This window comes from Macaca fascicularis, chromosome 15 (assembly GCF_037993035.2).
Source record: "Macaca fascicularis isolate 582-1 chromosome 15, T2T-MFA8v1.1".
Lineage (NCBI taxonomy): Eukaryota > Metazoa > Chordata > Mammalia > Primates > Cercopithecidae > Macaca > Macaca fascicularis.
In genome coordinates, this window is record NC_088389.1 from 89,482,535 (window position 1) to 89,508,594 (window position 26,060).

Genomic DNA, 26,060 nt, shown 5'->3' on the forward strand with positions numbered 1-26,060 from the left:
TACAAAAGAAATAAATTTTACAGCTGGGTCTCTGGGGGTGACATCACATGTCTGTAGTTTCTGTGATTGCCCCCGAGCCACAAAATCAGCAAGTTTTTATTAGCGATTTTCAAAGGGGAGGAAGTGTACGAATAGGGTGTGGATCACAGAGATCACATGCTTCAAAGGCAATAAAATATCACAAGGCAAATGAGGGCAGAGCAAGATCACAAGGCCAGGGCGAAATTAGAATTACTAATAAGGTTCTATGTCCTGCTGTGCACGCATTGTCATTGTTAAACATCTTAACTGGAAACAGTGTTCAAGAGCAGAGAACTGGTCTGACTAGAATTCGCCAGGTTGGAATTTCCTAATCCTAGCAGCCTGGGGGTGCTCCAGGAGACCAGGGAGTATTTTATCCCTTATCTTCAAATGCGTAAGACAGACACTCCCAGAGTGGCCATTTTAGAGGCCTCCCCCTGGGAAAGCATTCTTTTCCCAGGGCTGTTCCTTGCTGAGAAAAAGAGTTCAGTGATATTTCTCCAGTTCACTTTTGTAAGAAGGGAAATATGACTCTGTTCTGCCCAACCCCCCAGGCAGTCAGGCCTTATGGTTATCTCCCTTGTTCCCTGAAAATCGCTGTTATCCTGTTCTTGAGGATGCCCAGATTTCATATTTTTCAAACACACATGTTTTACAAACAATTTGTACAGTTATGCAGTCATCACAGGGTCCTGAGGTGACATACATCCTCAGCTTATGAAGATGACAGGATTAAGAGATTAAAGTAAAGACAGGCATAGGAAATTATAAGAGTATTCATTGGGAAAGTGATAAATGTCCATGAAATATTCACAATTTATGTTCGAAGATTGCAGTAAAAACAGGCATAAGAAATTATAGAAGTATTAATTTGGGGAACTAATAAATGTCCATGAAATCTTCACAATTTATATTCTGCTATGGCTTCAGCAGGTCCCTCCATTCGGGGTCCCTGACTTCCCTCAACTATCGTATTATTTTGCCTTCCATATTTAGATCTACAACAATCTGTGATTAATTTTTATGTGTGATGACACAGGCATCATGTGTCTCTTCTTTTTATATGAATATATGTGTGCTCCGGAACTACGTTTTTCACCCAGTGTTTTGAAGTACCAACTTTATTCTAAAGAAAGTCTACATACATAGGCCTATTTTCAGGTTCTGTACTTTTCCAATATTTTATTTGTCTATCACTGCACCAATACCACACTGTCTTCATGACAGTAACTTTATAAGTGTGATCATCAGTGGAGCAAGCCTTCTTCAGCCCTTTCCATTTCTTCATAAATTATGGGATCAACTTGTTTGGTTTTCAGGATCTTTATTGGTTTTATTGAATGTATAGAACAATTTTAGATGAATCAACATTTTGATAATATTGAGTCTTTCAATTGATGAACCATCTTGTATACCTCCATTTATTATATGTTCTTTAATTCCTGTCCATATGTATTTTATAGTTCTATTTGTAGTTATTTTGCATACCTTTCATTATACTTATTCCTTAGTATTGTTAGGTTTGTATTTTGGGTTGTTTTCTAGGAGTTGATTTATTTCATCCAACTTTTCAAATTTCCTTGAATACAGTTGTTCATACGATCCTTTTGTGTTCTTTTGAATGTCTGTCGTCTCAAAAGCTGTGTTCTTTTTTCATTCCTGGTATCAATTATATGTGCCTTTATTATTTTCTTTTTCTTTGATTAGGTTTTCAGGATTTTCTCAGTTGTATTAGTCCTATCTAAGAATCAACCTATAACTTTGTTGATTCTTTCTCTGTGTGTTTTTGTTTGTTTGATTGTTTCATTTATTTCTGTTCTTAGTTTCATTGTCTTTCTTCTAGATTTTATAGTTTATTATACTGACTTTTTTTTCTGCTGTCATGTGTGTAACCACTGAGGTCGTTGATTTTCAGCCTTTGTTTTTTCTTAGGTATGCATTAAAATCTCAAAATAGCTGATAAACATAATTTAACCGTATTTCACTACTTAGACAGGTAATGTTTCACTATCATATATTTCAAAATATTTATACATTTTCATTGTGATTTATTCTTTAAGTTATGGGTTATCTGGAGGTATCATAATGTGCAAACACATGGAGATTAATTGTTTTGGTCTCTTCATATCTAGATTAACATACTGTAATTATATTTTATTTCAATTTTTTAAAAATTTTTTGAGAAATAACTAATGGTCCACATACAGAAAGAACAATGCCCTCATTATAGAAGAATACATATTCATACTAAGTATGGAGAAGAGACAGCAAATTAAGCAAGGGAGGGACATATATTATAAAGATCTTTTAACTGTCATATAAAAGCAGAAAGATGTGATCGGAAGCTACCTGTCTCCCAGATGAATCTTTCTTACCTATTTTTCTTATGCTTTTCTTCTGTCTTAGAATTCTACTGTGCTACCTTGTCCATGCTATTAAACTGGCATGCATTACATTAAAAGTCTTTCATACAATTCTGTCATATTTAATTTAAAGTGGAGAACTGTATCTTTCCTGAGGAAAATATTTAATGCCCTTTCAGGTCCCAGGTTTTTGCTATTCCTCCATGTTAGAGGCAGGAGAATCAGTGCTGCAATATTTTCTACATTTAATTGCATTGCCAGAATATCAATTTCTGCATTGACCTACCCTATTATGCCTTCCTTCTTAGATTTGTATTAAAGTTGCTTTGTGAATTCATTATGCATTTTGTAATATGACTGAAATTTTAAAGCACCTATCTCCTACCATCTACATCTATAAATTATATCCACCTAACAAATTTTGACAATGCTACTATATTTTCACTAGTGTGAATAGAATCTTCCCATAGCCTAAAAAAGAATTTTCTATGTTAGGAAGAAACACTTCACTCAACATTTTAAGGATAAAGTTTGTGCTTGTTAACATTACATAAGAAGACTCATGGTCTGCTTTGTCTCTAACTTATACTTTATGATTCAACATTGCAGAAAGTTGATCCTGAATTTACCACCTAATTTGCTTCTAAATGGCAAAAATCCCAAATTAAGTGTTTTAAGGCAAACTTTAACATTTTATGAGCAGAGTCGTTACTTGAAGTTTCCTTCCTACTTGACAAGTATTAAAGTATCAATGTTTATCAAAAATAAGAAAGTAAATATTGAGAAATAAAGTTATTAATTTGTTGAGTATAAAAGTAATACTTCACAAAAAAGCAAAAATTAATAATTTTAACTTTTAAAGTGTATTTTTGCATATAGAACACAGGTTAAAATTATTACAGTTGTTTTGAGGAATTTACATTAGAAGCTTCTTTTCTAAGTAAATCTTTCTATAACTTGTGTAAGCATTATCTATTCACCCCAGGTGGTTTGAATTATTTTCAAAATTAGGGTCATAGGTGTTAAAAATTGTAATTACCAATTAATATACACTAATTTTTTTCTGGAAATTTTTACATAATAAATTCCAAGAGAAAAATAAATAATGATGTTTTTCAGTGACCCCTTGGTTTTTAATTTCAATATGACCTTCTTTGTTATGCTTTGTAAATTGGATTCTAATGTTTCACTGGGAATCTCAAGTCACACGTCAGGTGTTTCTAATACTCTAAGTGGTTTTTTCACTGCTGTTAGTTTAGGAAGCAACTTTAACATATTTATTAGTGCAGAGGATAAGAAAGCTGGAGGTGTAAAAGTGAACAGTTGTGTTATAGGGGCCACCTTTAATTAACTCTAGCTTTTCCTCATCTCAGTGTTTTGCCTAGGCTGTTTGCTCTGCTTAGTATGTCTATGTCACATTATCTCATCTTCACAGAAACAAAGTCTATCCCCTCATTAAAATTTAAAATTAGCCATGACTATTTCCAGGGCATCTTCCTACCTCATACAAACTGAATTATATGCTAATCATATTTTATGGTCTCTTATTTCCAACTATGCAGTGAGTTGGGTAGTGGATACACAGAGAGTCTCCTTAGGAATATTTTCCCATCACATGGCACAGTGCCTCATAAGTTATGAGAATAAATAAATGAATGTTTAAATGTTGCAGAATTTAGCATAAATTAATATTTTAAAAATTAATCTAATGTTAATATCTCTAATTATTGAACTAACATTTTTAGTCTACTTAACTGCTTTTAGTTTCTGTCCCCTCATTTTATGTGGTTTCATTTCATTGCAACTAATTTCAAGTTACAGCATTTATTTTGTTTATATCATTTGTTTTCTTATTCATTTTTGGGCCATCACCTAAATTTATAGTGATTGAGTAGCTTGTTGCTCCTTGATTTTGTTTGAGTCCATAAATATGCTTAATTTTTAGTGTAGATAAAATGGACTGAAGTAATTTAATTTCCAGAAGCCTAAAATAATATGTTTTGGGAGGAGGTACGGTGGCTTACACCTGTAATCCCAGCACTTTGGGAGGCTGAGTCAGGCGGATCATGAGGTCAAGAGATTGAGACCACCCTGGCCATCATAGTAAAACCCTGTCTCTAGAAAAATACAAAAATCAGCTGGGTGTGGTGGCCCGCATCTGTAGTCCCAGCTACTGAGGAGTCTGAGGCAGGAAAATCACTTGCACCCAGGAGGTGGAGGTTACAGTTAACTGAGATTGCGCCATTGCACTCCAGCCTGGCGAGAGAGCAAGAATCCGTCTCAAAAAAATAAAATAAAATTATATATATATATATATATATATATATATATGTAATCTTCGAAACAAGTTTATGGTTTTATAAATGATATTCCTCATGAAGTTGACTTCCATTAGAGAATTTAAGAATCTTTTATGTAAGGTGTTCTCCATCTTTTCTCGATCAAGTTCATACAACGTAGAGGCTGTCATAACTGTCTGTCTTTTGAGAGTTATGGATAATTTTCTCACAAGAGGACGAAAGCTGAGTGGTGTCACTGCTCCCATTACAATATGTTCTTTTAGCTTAAGTAAATATAGATGGGAGTTAAAATAGATTTAGTGAGTATTTATTGATTTAGATGGACTGTAGAATTAACTTTGCTTTTGTTTATATTTTGGTACTCTTTTTTCCTTTGATATAAACAAAATAAGATCCAGTGGTACAAGGAGACAAAGAGGAAAAATCGGTTTTAATTTTAAAAGATTAGAGTTAGAGTATACTCAAAATTATCTCAAGAACTTGAAGGTCAAGCAAAATACTTGAATGTTGAACAACAGTTGAATGTTTGCATATGGGTACAAATAAATTAGTTCCAATTGCAGCATTCACATAATAATTTGAAATTTAGTCTTCCAAATGTGAAATCTAATATAATATTCTCATGTCAGTTAGCTGGGGGCAATATTCAATTTCCTTATAATTCTATTTAAAGTAATTCTTTTTTATTGCTTAATTAACATACAAAGAACACTATAACAAAAATAAAGAATCTACAGAAAGGAAAAAAGTCACCTTTATCTCATCATACTTAAGAACATCAAACTTTTTTGTGTGTTTTCTAGCAGTCCTTATTAAATATTTGCAAATCTGTATAGTAATTATTAATATAGATATTTATATATGGTTTTCAAAATGTACAATTACCTTATATAGTTCTTATTTTTCCATATCTTCTAATCATAATTGTAGAGAATACATAATTTAATCAATTTTGCAACCACCCCAAGAAAAGAACAATTTTTCAATCTCTACCATTCTCTCTTATATGTAGTGATACATAGAAAACCTTTCTGCATACAGATTATTTTTTCTTCCTCATAATGCATTTAAAAGTAGGTTGGTGGATAGAAATGAACCTGGAAATGTAAATTAGTTTTCCTCATTCTTTTCATTGGGAATTGTGCCCCTTTAAGTTTAAAATCAAAATGAGATTTAGATATATAGCCAGGCATTTTAAAAATCTTATAGATGTTCAAACTTATAGACTCAAAAGAAAAAAGCATGATATCATACAAAAACAGAGTAGGCAAGCAATGATTATATGGTATGTGAAGAGGCAGACCCTCATACAAGCTACAGGCATAGATTGAAGTGTTTACAAAAGATTTCTATACCAGCCTCTCTACCATGAACAATAGCAGTAACAATAACCCACCAAGCTTATTAACTAAGATTTACTGGAAATTGAAGGATTTTAGCTCCCTGAATGAGAGAAACCAGGTTGGACTTTTGCTACCCAACAAATAAATGTAATGTTAAAGCAGGAGTAAATAAATGATAAAATGGTTTATGACCACTTGCATGGATGAAAGTTTGGCATTTTTTAAAAAGTCCTCAAATCAGCCCCTAATTAGATACTTTACAAATAAGTATTTGCTTAGGTATGAGACAGAGCAATTTAATGAGAGGCCACCAGAGGGAGACAATTAGGCACTTGGGAGCTATTTTCAGAGTAGGCTTATTTGCCTTGGTGCTGCCAAGGCAGTTGAAGCTTCAAAGTATACAACTTCCATGGCTCAGGAGGAACAGTCCTCAGAAAAGGAAGTCCTCAGAGAAACTTACCAGTAAGGCACTGAGGAGGACCTTCATTTTTAAATTTAGGATGTCAGTTGAAAAATGGAAATTGAAGTAACTGTTTATATCTCAGTTCTCCTTAAGAATATGATGTGGCAGTTTCTTCTAAAAATGGAGTATAAGGAAGTTAATGGGACTTAGCAATTTTGACTTGGACATTAATCACCTGAGAACTCCTCAGATGGCAGGAATTTCTCTCCTGTGGTAAAATTTAGTCTTCTTTGTCTACTTCTTAAGGAACAATGTAATTACAGTGTGTGGAATCTCAAGTCCTTGTCTTTTCCTCTAGCTTCATCTTTCTGTTTAGTATTTTACACACACAGCTCCAAACTGACAGTTGCCAAGAGCACTATAACTATCCAGATCCCTGTGTATTCAAGTTTTCGTATATGCCATCAAAAAACCCAGTTATGATTCTCATTATTCTTCAACCTGTTAGAGTCTGTTAAAGTCACTCATGCTAGAGGATTCATGAAGCTGATGCAGAACCCTAACCAGGAGGGAAATTTTATTCCAGGGGAGAAAAATTCCTTCCTAATTTAAGAATTGAATCTCTGTTTCTGTCATCCACCAAAAGCAGGCCAAAGTAAATTTGGGGGAAACAGCATTTTCACAATGTTCAAAGCAGACAAACAAGGGACTTTTTGCTTTGGGGTACTTAGCACAGATTTGGACTTCATAGAGAGAATTAAGGCTCTCCAGGAAGGCGATTTGTTTAGGCAACATAGATGGCCACAGCCTCATTCTGGCCTGAAACTGGTACTACCTTGGCTCCCATCTTAACAGCCTTATTCACAAAACATTTTCACTCTCTCTGCCATCAACATTTATCCACACTCCCTTTTTACTTGAGGAAGAAAATGCTAATAAAAACCAGCAGGTGATATTTGGTTCCTAATGAGCAAGAGTTTTGCCCTTTCAATGACTACCATTGAGGTCCCATTATTCTTTAACTTCATTGTAGATAATATTCTTTTATGGAATATTGGTGCTGTCTATTGGCTAAACCTGTTTATTTACTTCAGTTCTTCATGTCTGTGTTTCATGAAAGGTTTGGGGAAGGAGAGGAATATTCAGGAAAATGTGAATATTGCACAAATGTGACTATGAGATTTTTTATTTTTTTATTTTTTGTTATGTATCTTTATCAGATTATTACTGAGTACATAGAGATGAAATAAAATGTATATAAATAATTTTTGGATCTTTAAGAAAGAGAAAGATGTTAATATATAAAACTAGATTATATATAATTAGCATTTTTAAAATGCAATTGTCTATTCAACATACATGAGTAAAAACATCCCCTTTTTCTTTGAAATAGTTTGAATATAGTCAAGTCATAACATAGAGGAAAGTAATCAATTTAGCAACACATGGAAGAAAAGGAAGGGCAAAGATATTAGCATGAACTGTGAACATTTTTATCACGCTGTGAGACATTTTAGCACTTACATAGTTTTATCTGTAAAAGTCATCACTTTATTTTATAGTTGTTTGAAATCGTAGTTAGGTTGTATGCAGAGTTATATCCCTTGAAAAGACTGTGGCCATTTACTGATACTGTTTAATAGCAAATAAAACATATACTATCTTGTTATTTTAGTGGGTTAGAAGATCAGTCCCTCTGCCAGAATTTATGAGATCACTAAATACAGGCCAGTAGTAGATGTGTTAACCAGTAACACATCTAGATCCCAAAAGAAAGATTTTTATTTGCCAAAAGGAAGAAATGAATTTATTTCCTAAATTGTTATTATCATTGAGGGAGTGCATAAAAACCTCTTACATTTCTCATTAGTAATGATTACTTGTGATTATTATTGTGTTTTTTTTCTTCACCATAGAAGGCAAAAGATCTGGTCTTGCACTCTGAAGAGAACAGCATAGCAGCCCAGAAGTCCAAGTTTTAGGTTTACCATAGACATATGGGTACTATGGAGCCAGTCAAATTATCCCTGTGGCCACAGATATATTAATAGTTGTGTATAGTCCCCAGGGTTAGATGAACAAAAGAAACTCATGTATCCCCTAATATTTGAAATTTTAAGACAGAATCTCCTGTGAATACAAGATGCCATGATTTTTATTGTCATTGTATACATTTTCCAAAAAGAGGCTCACAAAATGAGAAAAGATAGTTATTAATGTTTTGATTGGAAAACAAAATTGCATTTGTTATATCACTGAAATGCCTTACGTATTCTCTATAAGCTAAAAGAAATAGTGGCAGCTTATTAAAAAATAACTGTCTTGATTAAAAGACTATTTATGTGAAGATAACCCTTCTACCTTTTCAGGGGAATACTTTATCTCTTTAAAAAGATCATATTTTCTTAGAAGCCTTTTAAAAATAACCTTTTACCCCCTCACTCATGTACCCAGAAAAATAGAAATAATCACCTGCTCAATCATCTTTGATTTCTGCATTTATTCTGTCAGAAGAAAGCTTGCATACTAATTGAAGCAATGGCTTTTGTGTTTTCAATCGCTAATCATGTAATTATGTCTTAGACACTGTTGGGTCTGTTTGAATAAGAGAGATCATGAGTTCAACAAGTCCTTAGCTGTTTCTCTTATTAAACTTATAGTGAGATGCAATGAGAGGAAAAACATATCTCTGGCTCCATAGAAACTGGATTGAAGTTACTTCCAAAATATGTCATAATCTGTTTTCTAGATGGGATTTTTTCTGTAGGTCACATTTATGACCTATTTCCTAGATTATGTACCTTGTTTCTGGTAGAGAAGGATAAATAGGAAGAATGCAGTTTTATGTCTTCTATGAAAAATTTGCTGATCCTTGGGGGAAAACCTAAAATAGTTTGGAAATAGTTTAACTTTGGTTTCTTGCAAAATGTCTCTGAGCATTTGACCTACATTACAGAAATGTCTCAAATAATCAAAGAGATCTTTGGTATGGAATAAAATTTTCTAAAGTATAAACTATGGCAATTTTGAAAGTATTAATATATATGTTTAAAGAATTAATAAACACTTGAGAAAGAATAAAAATATAATTCCGTATTTTTATGAGAACCCAAGTCATACTGAATTAAAGCAATGCAAGAGATATGTTGATATTGCTGTATTTCTTTTCATTTAACTTTTGACACTTATAAATTTTCATAAAAATCCTTCCTTTTGCTTGATCTTCAATGAATGATACCAAGATTTTTGTTTTTTCTGTTAGGCAAACAATATATATTATAAATTTCTATCAGCCTAGATATTTATTACATGGATAACAAATGATTTTGACATTTGACAACTGAAAATATGGCCTACACATATTCACCTAGCATCAGCTATGTGCTTACAGACAACAGCTGTATTGAATGTCAGATACCAGATTCTTCTTTCATACCAAAAGCTTTGCATTGCATGTTACCAATTTGTCAATACCTGTTTAGTAATCAGCACATGTACTCTTTACCATAGAGGATAAGGGTATTTATAAAATGTCTCCATTTACTACATAGTCATAAATATTTTTCAGAATGTACAGTGTGATATTTTTAATTGAATGAAACCAAGTCCGACCCTAGGAAAAAAATAAACAAAAAGCTATCTGCAAAACACACACATTTCTTTTGAAAAGCGTTTGCCATGGCCTTTGTTCATAGATTCTATTGTACAAGAGCTTTGTTTGGGTTAGATATTTTGCTCGACTTTATTAATTTTGGCAGAAATATTGCTATCTGTGTGTCTCCCAGAGGTCCCACTACTTTCAGCCTCCATCTTTAATTAGAAAAATTAAATGGAGAAAATTAAAACCAAGCAGTGATTAAACTTTCCTTTCTTGCTCTGGGATATTTTTGTCAATTATGAGTAAAAATTTTAGAGCATTTAAGGTTGTTTTCCAAATTGAAAAAATATGTTTTGCCACTATTTTATTTTATTGTATAATGAAGTGATAAATCAAGGATGCATGATTATGCCTGAAGAGATCATGATGAGGCTGCCCAAATAATAGGTGCACAAAGTCAATGGAAAGAAAGGAATAGCAAATGTTTTTTTCTAGAAAAAAAGGAATTTTTCCTTTTCGTAATGGCTGATAGTAAGACATTTAAAGATAAAGAACCAACTTTTTTTAAAGCAGAAGCATTCTTTTTGAGACTGAATATTTTGAAATGAAAATGAAGTACCTTAAGTAACAGATAGTACCAGTATAGTTTCAAGTATCAAAGCAACTAATTATCCCTCTTAATTTAATATTTCCTTATTCAGAAATCTATGTTTTGTAAATCACAATTTAATTCAACATGCATTTAATGATTGCCTAATGTGTACTGGGAAGTTTGCTCATTGCTGAAAAAGCTAAAAGAATAAGACATTCTGTTTTTAAAAGTTTATAGTGTGTCTCTCAGGATGCAGTTAAAAAAAAAAGAGAGAGATACTATTCTAAGTAGTTGCAAAAAAGAAAAAAAAATGACTTTAATGTAGGATCATGTTTAAAATACAAAAGCTGAGAAGCCAAATAAGTGTGGCTGAGGCCACCTTGATTTGTGAATACCAGAAAGCTACTCTACCCATATGGAACCAGTGTGAAGAAGTTCCCAGTAGGAAGTAGGGCCATATACAGGTACAGGTGATCCTGTGGGAAACAGACATGAATGAGATGCAGCAATTTTGAGTCTCCTCATCACCTGAGCAGGAAAGACAAGGGACAAGGATAAATATTCTGGTTTCTCACTCTTCTCACTTTCTGGTCTCTTGTTAGGGACTATCAGGGAGCCAGTTGGAAATGGAAACTGGGGAATGCAGTTACGTCAGATACAAGGCACACAGTAAGGACAGAGGATAGAGCTAAGGCCAAGTAGGCAAATGATCTGGAAAGTAATCGTATAGGACAGCAAATTATTTTTATCTATTTATTTATTTTTAATAAAAAGGTAGTTTCAATAAACTGTGGTAAATACAACTGTTACTGAAAGAAAGGAGTTCGGTGTAACCCTTTCTACTCACTGCACAGAAAGTCAATCACTGCCACAATGAAGATAGCCAAGGAATACAGCTTTATTCTCATGCTGTGTCTGAGAAGATGGGAGATGAGTCTCAAATCCATGTCCTTGATGGTCTAGAATTTTGGGTTTGTTATACAGCAGGAAGGAAATGGAATCATATGTGGGAAAACAGGAATTAGGGAGGGCTAAGGAAGAAGAGTTGGTCAACAGGAAGCAGGTGATCAATTAGGCAGTCATCACAAGTGAGGGATCTGGTGTGTCGTTGTCCAATTGCGATGATCTAGTAAGTTTCAGTTCCTTGACACCATCTAGGAGACTTGCTGGTTCGTTTCCTGAGAAAGGAATTCGGATTAGACAATTGTAACTTTCTCAAGTTTTAATAGTAGGAGGATCAATTTCTATATTTATATTTATTCAAAAGAAACCATAAACATCAGTTTCCATTCCCCAGAAATGACATTTAGTGTGCAGAAATTACATGGCTTTTTTCCATAATTAAATTAAATTAGATGTATGTATGTTTTACAGGAAAAATTACAACCCAACAACTTAGAGTGGCTTTTCCTCTTTTCCTCCATGTATTGCTCCCCATAATCTACTTTCCGAACTTGCTAATGTTTAAACTTAATCATAGCATTCCTCTTCCTACATTTCATTTATGTGGTATTTTAATAATTTATAAGAATTTTTTTTCTTGGAAAGGTTTTACAACCATATTTAGTGAGTGCACTCACAATTGGACAATTGGAACGGTTTCACAAGCATTATTTAGTAAACACAGTAACATGTAATTAATATAAATATGGCAAATGCAAGGGTGATATACAGATTATTTGAGCATATATAAGAGGGTCACCAGATAATGCGTTGTTAATAATGGATCATTCAGGGAAGATTTCACAAAAGTGGTTAAATCCTGTTGCGTCCTGAAGAATAGGAGACAGCCAGGGAAAAGGAGAGAGATAACAGCAGGGAAAGTTGCTGAAGGATGAGTGTTCTTCCAGGTAGATAGATCCATAAGTACAATAAATTGAAAATGAGAACATGAAACACCTTTTGAAGTTCAAAGAAGATTGAAAATGTAGTGGAGAAAGAAGCAGAATTAAGTGATAGTTTATAAAATGTGGGCTTTAGTTGGAAAGCAGGGGCAACTCATCAAAAATGTAAGAGGAGAAATGCCATTATTAAATTTAAACATTAGCAAGCTCGAAAAGTAGATTATGGGGAGAAATATATGGAGAAAAAGCTATTCTAAGTTGTTGCGTTGTATATGTATTTCTGTAAAATATACATAAATCTGATTTTATTTTCTTTCATTATGAACTTGCTGACATTTCTTGTAAATTATTAAAATATCACATAAATTATATGTAATCAATTAAATATTGAGGCTTTTTATGTGTGATAGTATAGACGCATTAGGCTATTGATACAATAATAAAGAATCTAGATTTTTAACAGCTCATTTTTCCCTTCCGAAATGAGTTTTAAGTTTTCTCTGAATACAGAGCTACCCTTGGCAAGGATGACAAAAATCAAATAGACTTTGGTTTATAAAGGCCCAGTTGAGATTTTAATTACCATAGCAACCTGAACAATGAGTCTGTATCTTAAATCATCTTTATAAACAGATTTTTATCTGCATCTGGATCACTGAGTGTTACATACACTAAGATTAGAGTTATTTACATTATAACACTACAATAATTGTTACAGCAGAAATGACCTAATTGTCTTTACCAATGGTATTTTTTTTAGTTCACAATTCAATAGCATCACAAGACCAATTGCAATAAATTCCTGTGAAATATAAAACATTCATAATTTTTCTTCCTTATTCATATTAGCTTTACTTTCTGTTCTCCCTTTCCATGGGGTATAAAATCTTACTCTTTTATAATTCATTTTATCTTGTCTTCTTTTCCAGGCTATTTTCAGCTGAGTATTTTTATTTTTCTTTAAGAAAACCATTATATTTTGTTCCTATTACAAAGCTTTACATTTTTATTGTATACAACTCAGACAATCCAAGAAAGTATATAGAAGACAATAAAAAGCACTATTTATCCTATTACCCAGGTTGCATTCTTAATAAACAAATTTAATCCCAGTTTCTGCAGTTTTGTATGTTTGTGAATATAGATAGATAAATGAATATATGTTGTATATCCCTGCTTCTTTTCATACAAAATTGAAATTATAATGCTTACTATCCTGCTTTTTAATCAGTTAATTTTATATTAGAATCATTTTCTTCATGCCATTCAAATTATTTTAAAATTTCATCTTTTATTATTTCCTGGAATTCAAACTCCTGGCGGGAACATAATTTGTTCATCCATTTTCTGTTGTTTGATATATGCATTGTTTGAACGTCTTTTTGAACTATGACATATAGAACTAAGACAAGTATACTTGTATATAATCTTTGAGTACATCCTTTAACTTCTAGAAATAGAATTACTGGGTTACTTAATTTTCTATACTTTTAAAACATAATCATTATTGCTTTCCAAATTTCACTGTTTGTTAACCAGCCTTGTTAACAAGACTGGTAGGTCCTGTGACTTTTCTGGCCTTTTCATTCTGAGGACTCAACTGAGAAATACCTTTAAACACCACTGGCAGATGTCTCAGTCAGACTCTTGTAACTTGTAATACTCCAGATAACTTCTTAGTGTGCTTTTCCACTAAAATATATGGATTTCCTCAACTTCTATCTAGGTGAGTCTAAGCCATCTCAAATCGAGTATTCCAAAGGTAATTTTTTAAAAAAGGAATATGCTGAGAAATGATATCTGGAGACAATCTGATACATTTATCTCTAGGCCATTTCTGTTATCTTCTAGACATTATCTCAACAAAACTTTCCCATTTCTTTCACATAAAGAAACCCATATAAGAAGCATAATCTTAGAATCATACATCTGGAAGGATAAAAAGGCAGGATTCTGAAGATTGATTGGACCCATCTCACTGGAAATAATCTCCAAGAAGTAAGATATCCTGATTCTTATGAAAGTCTTTTTTTTTTTTAGCTATATAATCAGCTTTTCTTCCCTGAAGTTCTCCCTTTAAGATAAAGATCCTCTATTGCTTCTACAAATTAAAAGTACAATATTTCCTTTTGTCCTCAGTATGAATGGGGAAATTTGGGATCATGTTGCATAAAGCAATGTATTGTAAACATGGAGACAGTTACATAGGTTGCTATGTGAATTTAAAAATCTTTATAGGTGAAATACTATAGACTGTTTGAAATGTATTCAAACCAGCTTTGAAAATGTAACAAGAATATTTTTAGCCTGGTTTGCCATCACTTAAAGACATTTGAATGTTGAGTTTATTTTTATTTATTATTTATCATTTAAGCTCCTCTGTCTTGAATCTGAAAAATCAGACCTGTACCCTTAAATTATGAGATTATCTACTCTCAAATTATTTTTTTCTGCCTACTTAGAGATAAGAGAATATTTCCAATTTAAGAGTTGGATGTTTATTGGTGATTGTCCTGTTACTGTAGTCCATTGTCATGTTGTAATGTCCCACATTAGAAAGAAAAACAAAGTAGTTAAGCATATCCTAAAAATTGATTGTTCCTTGGGATCATAAATAAATTTAAAAGGTTTATCATTGTTATAAACATATTAAACATTTTTAAGTAGATGAAAACAACATCAACAACAAAAGTGCCCAATTATTTTCCCTGGGATAATTATTTTATTTTTATTGATTCCTCATGTGAGCATGCCCAGATGAAACCTTGCACCCATCGTAGAATGCAATATTGCCATTGACTTGGCAAGCAACATATCCTTTGCTTCTCGAGTCATGTCTTTAAAGAAGTTTATTAAAATATTTGAGCACCTCAAATAATAATGACAACTGCACATTTCTCTGATACTAAATCTGGCATCAAATTTATTCCAGGGTTCAGAATTTTGTCAGGTTAAAGGTCTTTCTGATCTGTGGATTCTAAATATTTACATCCTATATTCAGCAATGAATCTGGGCCACTTTTGCAAGAGGAAAGCAAAATTATGAAGCCAAAGTAGACCAATACAATTGAAAAAATCACATGACGATATGAAATGATCTATAAAGAAGAGTAGGTTTAAAAAAATGGATCTACTGCTGATTAATTATTTAATCTATGAGAGTCAGCTGCTCTAGTCCTAAATGAAACCACTGTGGTAGACCAAGTCCTCCAAAAGAGGTCAAGAGAGGATTAAACATGAAAATAATTTATTAGGGGAAATACCTATATCAAAGGAAATAGAAAGTCAGAAAAGTCCAGAAGGGCAATCAAACTGTGATGCAAGCTTGACCCTGAGTGAGGGAGTGAGGTTTAGAAAGTTAGGAGGAAGTGTCCTTTACTACTAGCTCCAGCTAGTCTAAGTAATTGTTGAGCTACTCTGTCAACAAAGGCATTCTGGATCTCCCAAGAATGATGCCTTCTTAGCCTCTCTACTGCAATCATTATTAAGTATTCTATTTATTTTTGTTGCTACTGTGAATAGAATTGTTTTTTAATTTACTTTTTAAACAGTTTGTGTATAGAAATATAACTGATTTTTGCATATTGATTTTCAATCTTGTAATTTTACTGAAATCATTTATTAGTTATAATAGGTTTTTGTTAAACATTTAGGGTTTTCTATATACATGATCATGTCTTCTCACAAGTAGACATAGATTTGTTTCTTCCTTTCAGACTTGGATGCGTTTTATTTCTTTTTCTTGTCTAATTACTCTGGCTAAGACTTTTAGTACTATGTTGAAAGAAATGGTGAGAGTAGGCAACTTTGCCTTGCGTCTCATCTTAGAGGGAATGCTTTCAGTTTTTTCCTATTGATGGCGATGTTAGCTGCAGGCTTTTCACATGGTAGGTATTGTGCTGAAGTAAGTTCCTTTAACACCTGTTTTTTGAAACCATAGTAAATGTGTGTTGAGGATATGGCTTAAGATAGATTTGGAATGGAGACAAGGATTGCATTACTTAGGGCCTTGTAGGTCATCATAAACCATAATAATTTACTAAGAACAATGGGACTATGAAATCTTTATATCTGGAATATTTTGTGGTCATATTTGAGCAATATATATTGGGTAAAGACATTTAAAACATAAATAAGTAGAAATATAAAGCAAACACTCAGCAAGTAATACAAAAACCAAAGCCTGTCCATTTAAGAACGTCTTTATAAATTTTAGAAAAAGCCGTGGACTACAATCTCTCTAGTTTTCAACTGTCTACCCAAATAACAGAGAGAGACTCTGTAAAAGAAAATGATATTTATTTTGGAATAGGGTATTGCAGTGAGAATACCCTTGCCATGGTAACTGTGTGGTGCATTTGGGGAAGTAAAGGAAGACAAAGATTTTTAAAGTAATAATGAGAAGGATTACGTAATTGTTTTGAGATAATTGTCTTTGGGTAAAACAATGGATAACAAAAGTGGCACCAGTCCAAGGTTGGACAGGTAGTTGCTGAGCAGATGTCCTCTCAGAAGTAATTTATTTTTATGTAAAGTGGCAATGGTCTTTATGTAAAGTTATGGTTTTTTCAGTCTTCTGTGATAGGCATACATGCACCAGAACACTTCAGAGAGCCTTTGTAAAGTCATAGACGTGTGTGTGAGGGCCCTCCCTTCTCAGCCTCCTGGCTTTATATATTTACTTTATGTTAGAGTTTGATACAAGTGACTCTACTTTGATTCTGACAACTTACACACTCCTACCATAGTCCTGCTATAAGATTGCGAGGTTTGATGCTGTTATAACCACCACTGATTTCTATGCAGTATTTACTGCAGTTGACTAAACCATATGATCATTGTGGCAGAAATGGTAGCACTCAGCAAACATTCCATGGCCTCCTCTATGTTTTTCATCTGGTCTTACAGTTATAAGCCCAGGCACTTGAGTGCCTATTTGAACCTAAGTCCCCTATTGATGTATATGGTATATGTTGTGTGAGAAACAGATCTTATTTCATAAAGACACTAAAAAATGTGAGTTACTTTGTTATCAGAGCATAACCCACACATCTCATCTAAATGATGTGCTATGCTTCAACACCTCTAATAAGAAGAAAAATAAAAGAAGACCTTTTTTGGTATAGGTACCAGAACTGAAAATAGCCTGTTAAAAACCCAGTGGTAACATTGCTGAGCTATAACTAAAATAAGAGTGACTCTCAAAAAGCAGTGGAGAAAATTACAATTTTGACGAGATACATTTAAAACAACTACCACACAAGTCCCTCCTTTGACCTTATTTATTTACTAATTTGCTTGTCTATTTTAATCAAGGCAAAAAAAATTCAGTGAAATCAGATCCTGACACAATTTGATGAATTTTAACAAACATATTAACCTGTGTACTCCATCCCCCAATCAAGACACAAGATATTTCCATCACTGAGAAAGATTACTTTAACTCCTTTGCAGTCAATCTAATCCCACTGTGAAGGCAAGCTTGTTCTAATTTCTGTCACCATAGAATAGTTATGTCTGTTGTAGAATGTCACATAAATAGAATCTCATTTTGCATATTCTTTTGCCTGTAGCTTCTTTGCTTCAACATAATGTTTTTAGGATGTACACACATTTGTTATATATCTTCAATTTACTCCTTTTTTTATAAACAATATATGAATATTTCACAAATTGTTTAATCATCATTCTGCAGATGAAAATCTGGGTTGTTTACAGTTTGGGGCTATTATGAATAAAGCTGCTATAAACAATCTTGCTTGATTCTTTTCATAAACAAATGTTTTTATTTCTCTTAGTTAAAGACTTACTGGTGGAATGACTGAATTATACTCAGTGAATGCGTAAGGTCATAAGAAAGTATTAGTTACTCCAAAGAGTTATATCATTTTACACTCAAAACAGCAATACATATACATATGGTAAAATGTTATCCAGCCTTAAAACAGAAGGAAATCCTGCCATTTACAACATGGATGAACCTGGATGACATGCTAAGTGAATAAACCAGATACAGAAAGATAATCACTACAAGATCCTGCTTGTATGAAGAATCTAAAACAATCAACGTCATAGCAGCAGAGCGTATAACGGTGGTTGCCAAGGGCTCAGCAGAGGGAGAAAGAGGTATTAGTCAAAGGGTACAAAGTTTCAGTTATGCCAGATGAGTAAGTCCTAGAGATCTAATGTACAGCATGGTGTCTATAGTTAACAATAATGTGTTGTATAAAATATGCTAAAAGGATAGCTCTTAAGTGTTCATGTAACAAAAAATGATGATAAATGAGAGCAAGAGGAACCTTTAGGAGGTGATGAATAAGTTTATGGTGTTGATTGTGGTAGTGTTTTCATGGGTGTGTATGTATCTCCAACTTATCAAGTTGGAGTCTATTTGTATGTCAATCATACATCAATAAAGAGGGTTTAAAAACAAAAAAGATTTCCTAAAATTCCCTCCAAAGTATTGCTTCAGAGGCATCCCACCAAGTTTTCTCTGTTGTTTTTGTGTTATTTTTAATAATAATATTCAGTGTACCATATTTTCTAAAGTTCTTTGTGATTTCTTCTTTGACTCACTGGTAGTCTAAAATTTTGCCATTTCATTTCCAAATATTTTGGTCCTGTCTGAATCTTATTTTTAGTTATTTATAGTGTAGGTATGTTGTGTCCAGAAAATATACCTTAAAAATTCAATCTTTTGTAAGGTGTATAGTTTTATGATATTGTCCAGTATGTAGTCTATTTTGGTAAATATTTCATATGCACTTGGAAAGAAAATATATTCTCCAGCCTTTGGGCGTAGTATTCTATATACATTAACTAGGACAAGGTAGTTGATTGTGTTATTTTGATCATTTATATATTTACTGATTTTTTGAGGGGTTATCTATTTCACACTTTTCTGGCCATTTTTATACATATTTAAACTCTGTTGTTAGGTGCATACACACATATGATTATTATGTCTTTATGTGAATTGAACAGTTTATAATTAATAAATATTTCTCCTTTATCTCTGGTAATATTGTTTAGAAGCCTACTTTTTGTGATTCTGCTTACTATTTGCATGATAAATATTTTTATATTCTTTTACTCCCAATCTGTGTTTTAAAACGTAAGGTTTAACTTGTTAAGGCACAATTTATTTCAGTGACTCTTATTTGTCCAATTTGACAATCTTTGGCTTTTAATAGGAAAATTTAATCCATTCACATTTCAAGTAATTATTCATATTATTATATTTAAGCTTTTTACCTTGCTTTTTTTGGCCCATTAATTATTTATTGCTCTGTTTTTCCTCTCCCAAATTGTATTTGGTTAATTGAATATCTTTTAGTAATACATTTTATTTCCCAAGTAGTTTTTTAGCCATAGCACTGTGTATTTTGTTAATGGTTGCTCTAGGGATTGTAATATTTATCCTTAACTTATCAAAGTGTACTTGCAATTAATATTGAACAATTTCACACAAAATAGAGTAGTATAAAAACAGTAATAAGTCCATTTACCATCATCCCTTGTGCTTTGATCAATTCTACATCTATCGTAACACCCTCCCAAAACAACTTTATTATTTTTACTTTAAACAATCATCTGTCCTTCAAGAAACTAAGAGAAGAGAAAAAATTGTCTTCTATATCTACTTACGTATTTATTGTCTCCAGTCTTCTTTATTTCTCCTTATGGATCCAAATCTTCATCTGGAATACTTTTTATTCTGCTTAATGAACTTCCTTTAGTATTTTTTTAGTACAAGTCTGTTTATATACAGCCCAATGTTCTATAGTGAACCCACTCTCAAGCCTCAGTGGTGCCATCTGTAGAGCTCTCCCTAATCAACCAAATCCAGTCAACTTACAGCACCAAACCTCAGTATCTATAGTCTCAACCCAGTGGCACTACTGTGTTCTTTAGCTGTACCTTCCTGCACTGCTATCAGGAAAATTCTGCTGGGAAGATATCCAAGGAAATGTAGAACTTAGTTCATTGTGTTATCCTTCAAAACCATTATCCTGGAATGCATATTATCCAATGCCTGAAATACTTGCTTCATATGTTGTGTGCAGCTTTATTGTTGTTTACATCGAGAGGCCAAGCCTGGTATAACTTTCTCTATCATGGCTTGGAGGAGAGATTACATTGTAGCTTTAGATGGTTGTATTTAATGTTTTATTTCTTTTCATAAAATAGCTCCTGAATGAAAAGTAGCTTTTCAAAAAATACTAGGAATGAAAAGCAACTGAGAAATGAAGGAAAAGTAAATTTTTGACAGTTTTTTTACAGCCCATCCAAAGAATATTTCTGTAAATTACTCCTAAACAATGCTGTGTGCATAAGAATTAATATTCAAGGGGCAGCCCAAGAATTGTTAATGTACAGTTCTCTTCCAAATGTTTATTGCTGCCGTATCACTTCTGCTTGGTATGGATCAGTTTTCATTGCAGTTTATTGGCAATCAGCAGTTATTATTTGGCTCTAGTGTTTACAAACTATAATTCATTAGTCTCTTATCTTTTATTTATGAGATAGTGTCAAATGAAGGAAAGAAATCATGCACTATTTTTGGTTGGGAGAGTTCTGTACACTAGAGTGCGTTAACACTATCAGTGCTTGTGTTTTAAGTATTCAATCAGCATTATTGAACAAAGGAGGTCCTAACTGTGAGAAGAAGCAGGCTATTTTGCTGAGTTCCTGCTGTGTACAGAATGTTTGCCCATATACCAGTCTGATTCACTGATAAATAATACTGAAAGGAATACTATGTCAAATTAGTCAATTTTACCCCCAAAAATAATGTCTTAATTTTAAATGTTTGAAGATAAATGAGTTTTTGTATATATACCAAAATAATTCAAAAACATAATAGCTCAAGTAAAGATTATAATAACAATAGATTTCCATTTGATGAACTATAGTTTGGCAATATATTTTTAAATGTCTAGAAATAGTAAATATAAGAAAATATAGAGTGGTGAGTGGTATAGTGAGAAACACACAGAATGAGAAGTCAGAATTCATCATCTTTCATTGCCATGGATGCACACACATATGAGCAGGCTTTTCAATTTCTAGAACTTGTTTCTTCATCCATTAAAAAGGGGATAACATCATATGTCTTAATAACATCACAATGTTTTTATCAACATGATGAAAAATACATATTCTAGTATCTGAGTGTCATGATTATCTTTGAAGAGAAACAATAGGATTTTTCTTCTAATCTGTGCTCATTGTCAATTTATTATGTTGCCTTGAGAAAGGATTTAGTGCTATTTTCCAATTTCTTAAATAATGGCTACAATATCTACTCCTTTGAGTTGACAGATAAACAATTGATAAAGAGAGGGAGAGCAAGAGTGAGAGGGTGAGAGCAAGTGAGAGAGAAAAAAAATAAGCCTAAACTATTTAAAGAAAAGTACTTATGGATCTGAGAATATTGTTTTAATTGTGATTGTGAATTTTCTAATGAAGGACACTTTTAATTTAAGCACACAGATATGTTCTAATTGTCTATTTTTTTTGTATTTATCACAAAGACAATTTCCTGTCTTGTAATTATTCACTAGTTTTTAGTGTGTATATGTTCATTTGTATAGCACACATAGGCACACACATTTTAGTGTGCCTATGTTCTATTTGTACAGCATTTTATTTCTCAAATCAGTGGCAAAACATTCCTGAATGATCATTCTAATGAGATATTTAAATTCACCCCAATAAATATTTATATAGAATTCTACCTCAAAATATTTCTCCTTACACTGTATAAAATTTTTCTTTTTTCACCCCCAGTAAATCTGCCTGCCACTAAAGGCCAAACAAGGAGAATTTCATATCTACTTCTTAAATACTGTTTACTGAAATGTCAATGAAGTGAGAATGAAAGGCTCTGGAGAAAGTTCCCTGAGCTGAGATATGATAATTTATCAAATCTAAATGAAACCCCAGGTGGAGTCCAAGTTTATAACCTGGATTTAAATTACAGCATGGATTTACTTTTTATCTTTCTGGATCTTTAGAAGTTACAGCTCTATCTGTGAAGCCTGTACTTGTGCAATACATCATTTATGTCAACATTCATACTTGGCTTACAAGACTGCATAATACAAGAGGGATCTTAAGCAATAAAATCACTTCTCTTGCAGAATGCCACTCAAAGAGCATACTTTTATTTTTAAATCAAAATCCTACAACTGTGCCACTAAAACAGTGTTGAACAGAGGCAGGCACTACTGTAAAGCAGGAGCTAGGAGAGTAAACTTCTCTTGGTAAGTAAACTGCTTCCTGGCTCCTTCATGGACTCTAATGAAAACACTTAAAGATCCCTTTGAATGTATAAAACTGGGAACTGTTATCTCAGGCAAGCAAAATGCGTTACTCATCTTATAGAAATTCAAAATATTAATGCTGAAAGGCACTATGAATCATTTAAATTGACCTGCACAGTTTATAGATGAGAAAACTGAGGCCCTGATATGTGAAGATTCTGACTGAAGATCAAAGTCAATATTGACAAAGTCAATACAGTGACCATTCCAGTGTTTCATTCTATAACACTGATACTTTTGGATAAACTTTACTGCTATTGTGATATTATATCTTAAATATGTTAAGCTGGCTATATGACTTGAACTATGCTACACATTTGGGTGGTGGAGGCATAACGATGGTAATTATATCTCTTTAAACTAGATAATATTCCTATTTCTACTCTTTTTGAGATAACTTCTAACAATAATCTACAAATGATGATAGTTGACATTGACAAATGTTCTTACCAAAATCAGTCAAAATAAAAATATTTGTTTAAGAATACCCTTATTTTAATTGTGAAATAATTTTGTTTATAAACTTAGTTTGAGTGAATGCATGTCAATATTGCACATATTGGAGGGGGATGATAATGAGCTGCTCGGTCAAAGTGAGTCATTTAAAAACAACAATAACCAAAAGACCCTTGAATGTCAAATCTATTTCCAAAATAGACTCTTCTATGCACCAAAATATAGAATACAGAAGAGATTTGATAGATTGGATCATAGTGACCAGATGGTAAAGTCAATTCCCACTAGTATCTCATTTGCTTTATTACTTTTTAAATTGAGGTAAAATACACATGACATAAAAGTTACTATCCTAACAATTTTTAAGTGTACAGCTCAGTGGCACTAAATATATTCATATTGTTGTGCAACTATCACCACCATCCACCTCTGTGACTCTTTTCATCTTATAAAATTAAAACTCCATACCCATTAAACAATGATTCCCCATTTCCTGCCTCCCCAAACACCCCTCAACAATAAGCGTGCTTTGTCTTAGTGATGTTGACTGTTTGACTACCTCATATAAGTGGAATCATATATTATTTGTCTTTTTATGACTGGCTTATTTCATTTAGGATAATATCCTCAAAATTCATGTTGTAGCTTATGTCAGAATTTCCTTCCTTTTTAAGGCTGAATGATATTCAGCAAGCTTCATGTGGGACCTGAGGTGGCACCCAAGTTGGGGTGCCTGCCACCCCAAAGCCCCAGAGAGGGTTTTACAATGTTCTCTTAGTTTCATTGTCTGCAGATGGCGGCATCTTAGCAGCTCAATTGGCCCCTTGCCTCATCACGTGAGGTGGCTGCCCTCTGCCTGTGAGGGCAAAGGGTCAGTGTGACAGCAGTTTTGGGTACCTGCACTCAATGGGTCCTGAGCTTTACTCCAGCATCCAAGAAGAATGAGGTCACATGGACAATTGAAGGATAGTGAAAGTAGAGAATTTTACTGAGTGATGAAAATAGCTCTAAGCAGAGAGGGGACCTGGGGAGGGGATGGGAAAGGCCAGTCATCTTCCCCTAAGTCAGGTCATCTCTTCCCTGAGGTCTAGCCATCTCCCTCAAGGTCCAGTCATCTCCCTGAGGTCCACCTGTCTTTCCCTCTACCGACTGAGTCTGGAGTCTTTATAGGCACGAGATAGGGGCAGGGCAGTCTATTGGTAGTTTTGGAAATGGCAACATTTGATTGGTAAAAAGGCATTATTCAGAAAGAACCAATTGGAAGAGAGTGGGCAAACAGGAATAGAAGTTCTCACTTTGGGCTGCAGGTTTCAAAATGTTGGATTTTTCTGTTGTTGCTTTTTTTGGCTTGAAGGTGGGGTTTTACTGGGGACCCACCCCTGTCTGCCTAGAATTTCTCTACCTCCTGTTTTTATCAACATCAGACTTGTTAATTTTCAGTTTTCTTCTCTGAGTTTTATAGGTTTAGGTCTGACATTTAAACCCATTTTGATGTAAGTTATGTTTATAATGAATGAAGTAGGATCTGAGTTCATTGTTGTGCATGGCTGTCTAGTCTTCCCAGTACCCTTTATTTGAAAAGACTATAGTTTCCCCCATTGAATGGTCCTGGTGTCCTTTTCAAAAATCATTTCACCAAATATGTGAGTGTTTATTTCTGAGCTCTCTATTCTATCCATTGGTCTGAGTGTCTGTTTTTATACTAGTACCACACTGTTTTGATTACTATAGCTTCACAGTATGTTTTTAAATCAGGTAGTGTGAATCTTACAGTTTTATTCTTTCTTTTCAAGATTGTTTTGATAATCCAGGGTCCCTTGAAATCCCATATGAATTTTAAGATGGGGTTTCCTATTTCTGCAAAGAAACTTATTTGAGATTTTGATTCAACTTGTGTTGAATGTATAGATCACTTTGGGTCATACTGACATTTTAACATGAAGTTTTCCAATCTGTTAACATGAAGCATATTTCTATTTATTTCTTTTTTAAAAAAATTTCTCTCAACAATATTTCATAGTTTACTTTGTACAAATTTTCCACCTTCTTGATTCCTAAGTATTTTATTTTTTATTTCAAATTGTTCATTGTTAGTGTATAAAAGTACAAATGAATTTTATGTGCTGACTTTGTATCCTATTACTTTGCAAATCTTAATCATTTTGCCAGTGGAGGTTCTTGCCTTGATGTTGATGACTGCTGACTGATCAGGTTGGTGGTTACTCAAGGTTGAGGTGGTTGTGGCAATTTCTTTAGAACAACAATGAATGTTTGCCTCTTTAATTGACTCTTCCTTTCACAAAACATTTGTTCCATGCAATGCTGTTTGATATCATTTTACCCAGAGTATAACTTCTTTTAAAATTGGAGTCAGTTTTCTCAAATCATGTCACTGCTTTATCAATATGTTTATGTAATATTCTAAATAATTTGTTGTCATGTCAACAATAGTCACAGCTTGTTTCAAGAATAGATTTCATCTCATGAAAACATTCTTTTGCTCACCTATAAGAAGCAACTCCTCATGTATTAAAGTTTTATCATGAGGTTGTAGCAGTTCAGTTACATTTTCCAGCTCCACTTCTATTTCTCTTGCTACTTCTACCACATTGGCAGTTCCTTACTCCACTGAAGTCTTCAACCCCTGAGAGCCATTCAAGAGGATTGGGATCATCTTCCAAACTCTGTTAATGTTGATATTTTGGCCTTCTCTCATGAATTACGAATGTTCTTAGCAGCATTTGGAATAAAATCTAAATTATTTCTGCAAGGTTTTCAGTTTAGGTCTTGTCCAGGTCAATCAGAGAAATCA

General features: G+C 33.2%; 1 long non-coding RNA gene across 1 annotated transcript in view; it reads right to left on the reverse strand.

Annotated features, from left to right (window-relative positions):
• Nucleotides 1-11,661: 11,661 nt before the first annotated feature.
• The window catches only part of LOC123569228 (uncharacterized), a 124,183-nt gene continuing 109,784 nt past the window's right edge, over nt 11,662-26,060 (reverse strand). Inside the window, exon 3 of the long non-coding RNA XR_006692878.3 lies at nt 11,662-11,798. This is a non-coding gene — a long non-coding RNA (uncharacterized lncRNA). The remainder of the gene's footprint in view (nt 11,799-26,060) is intronic.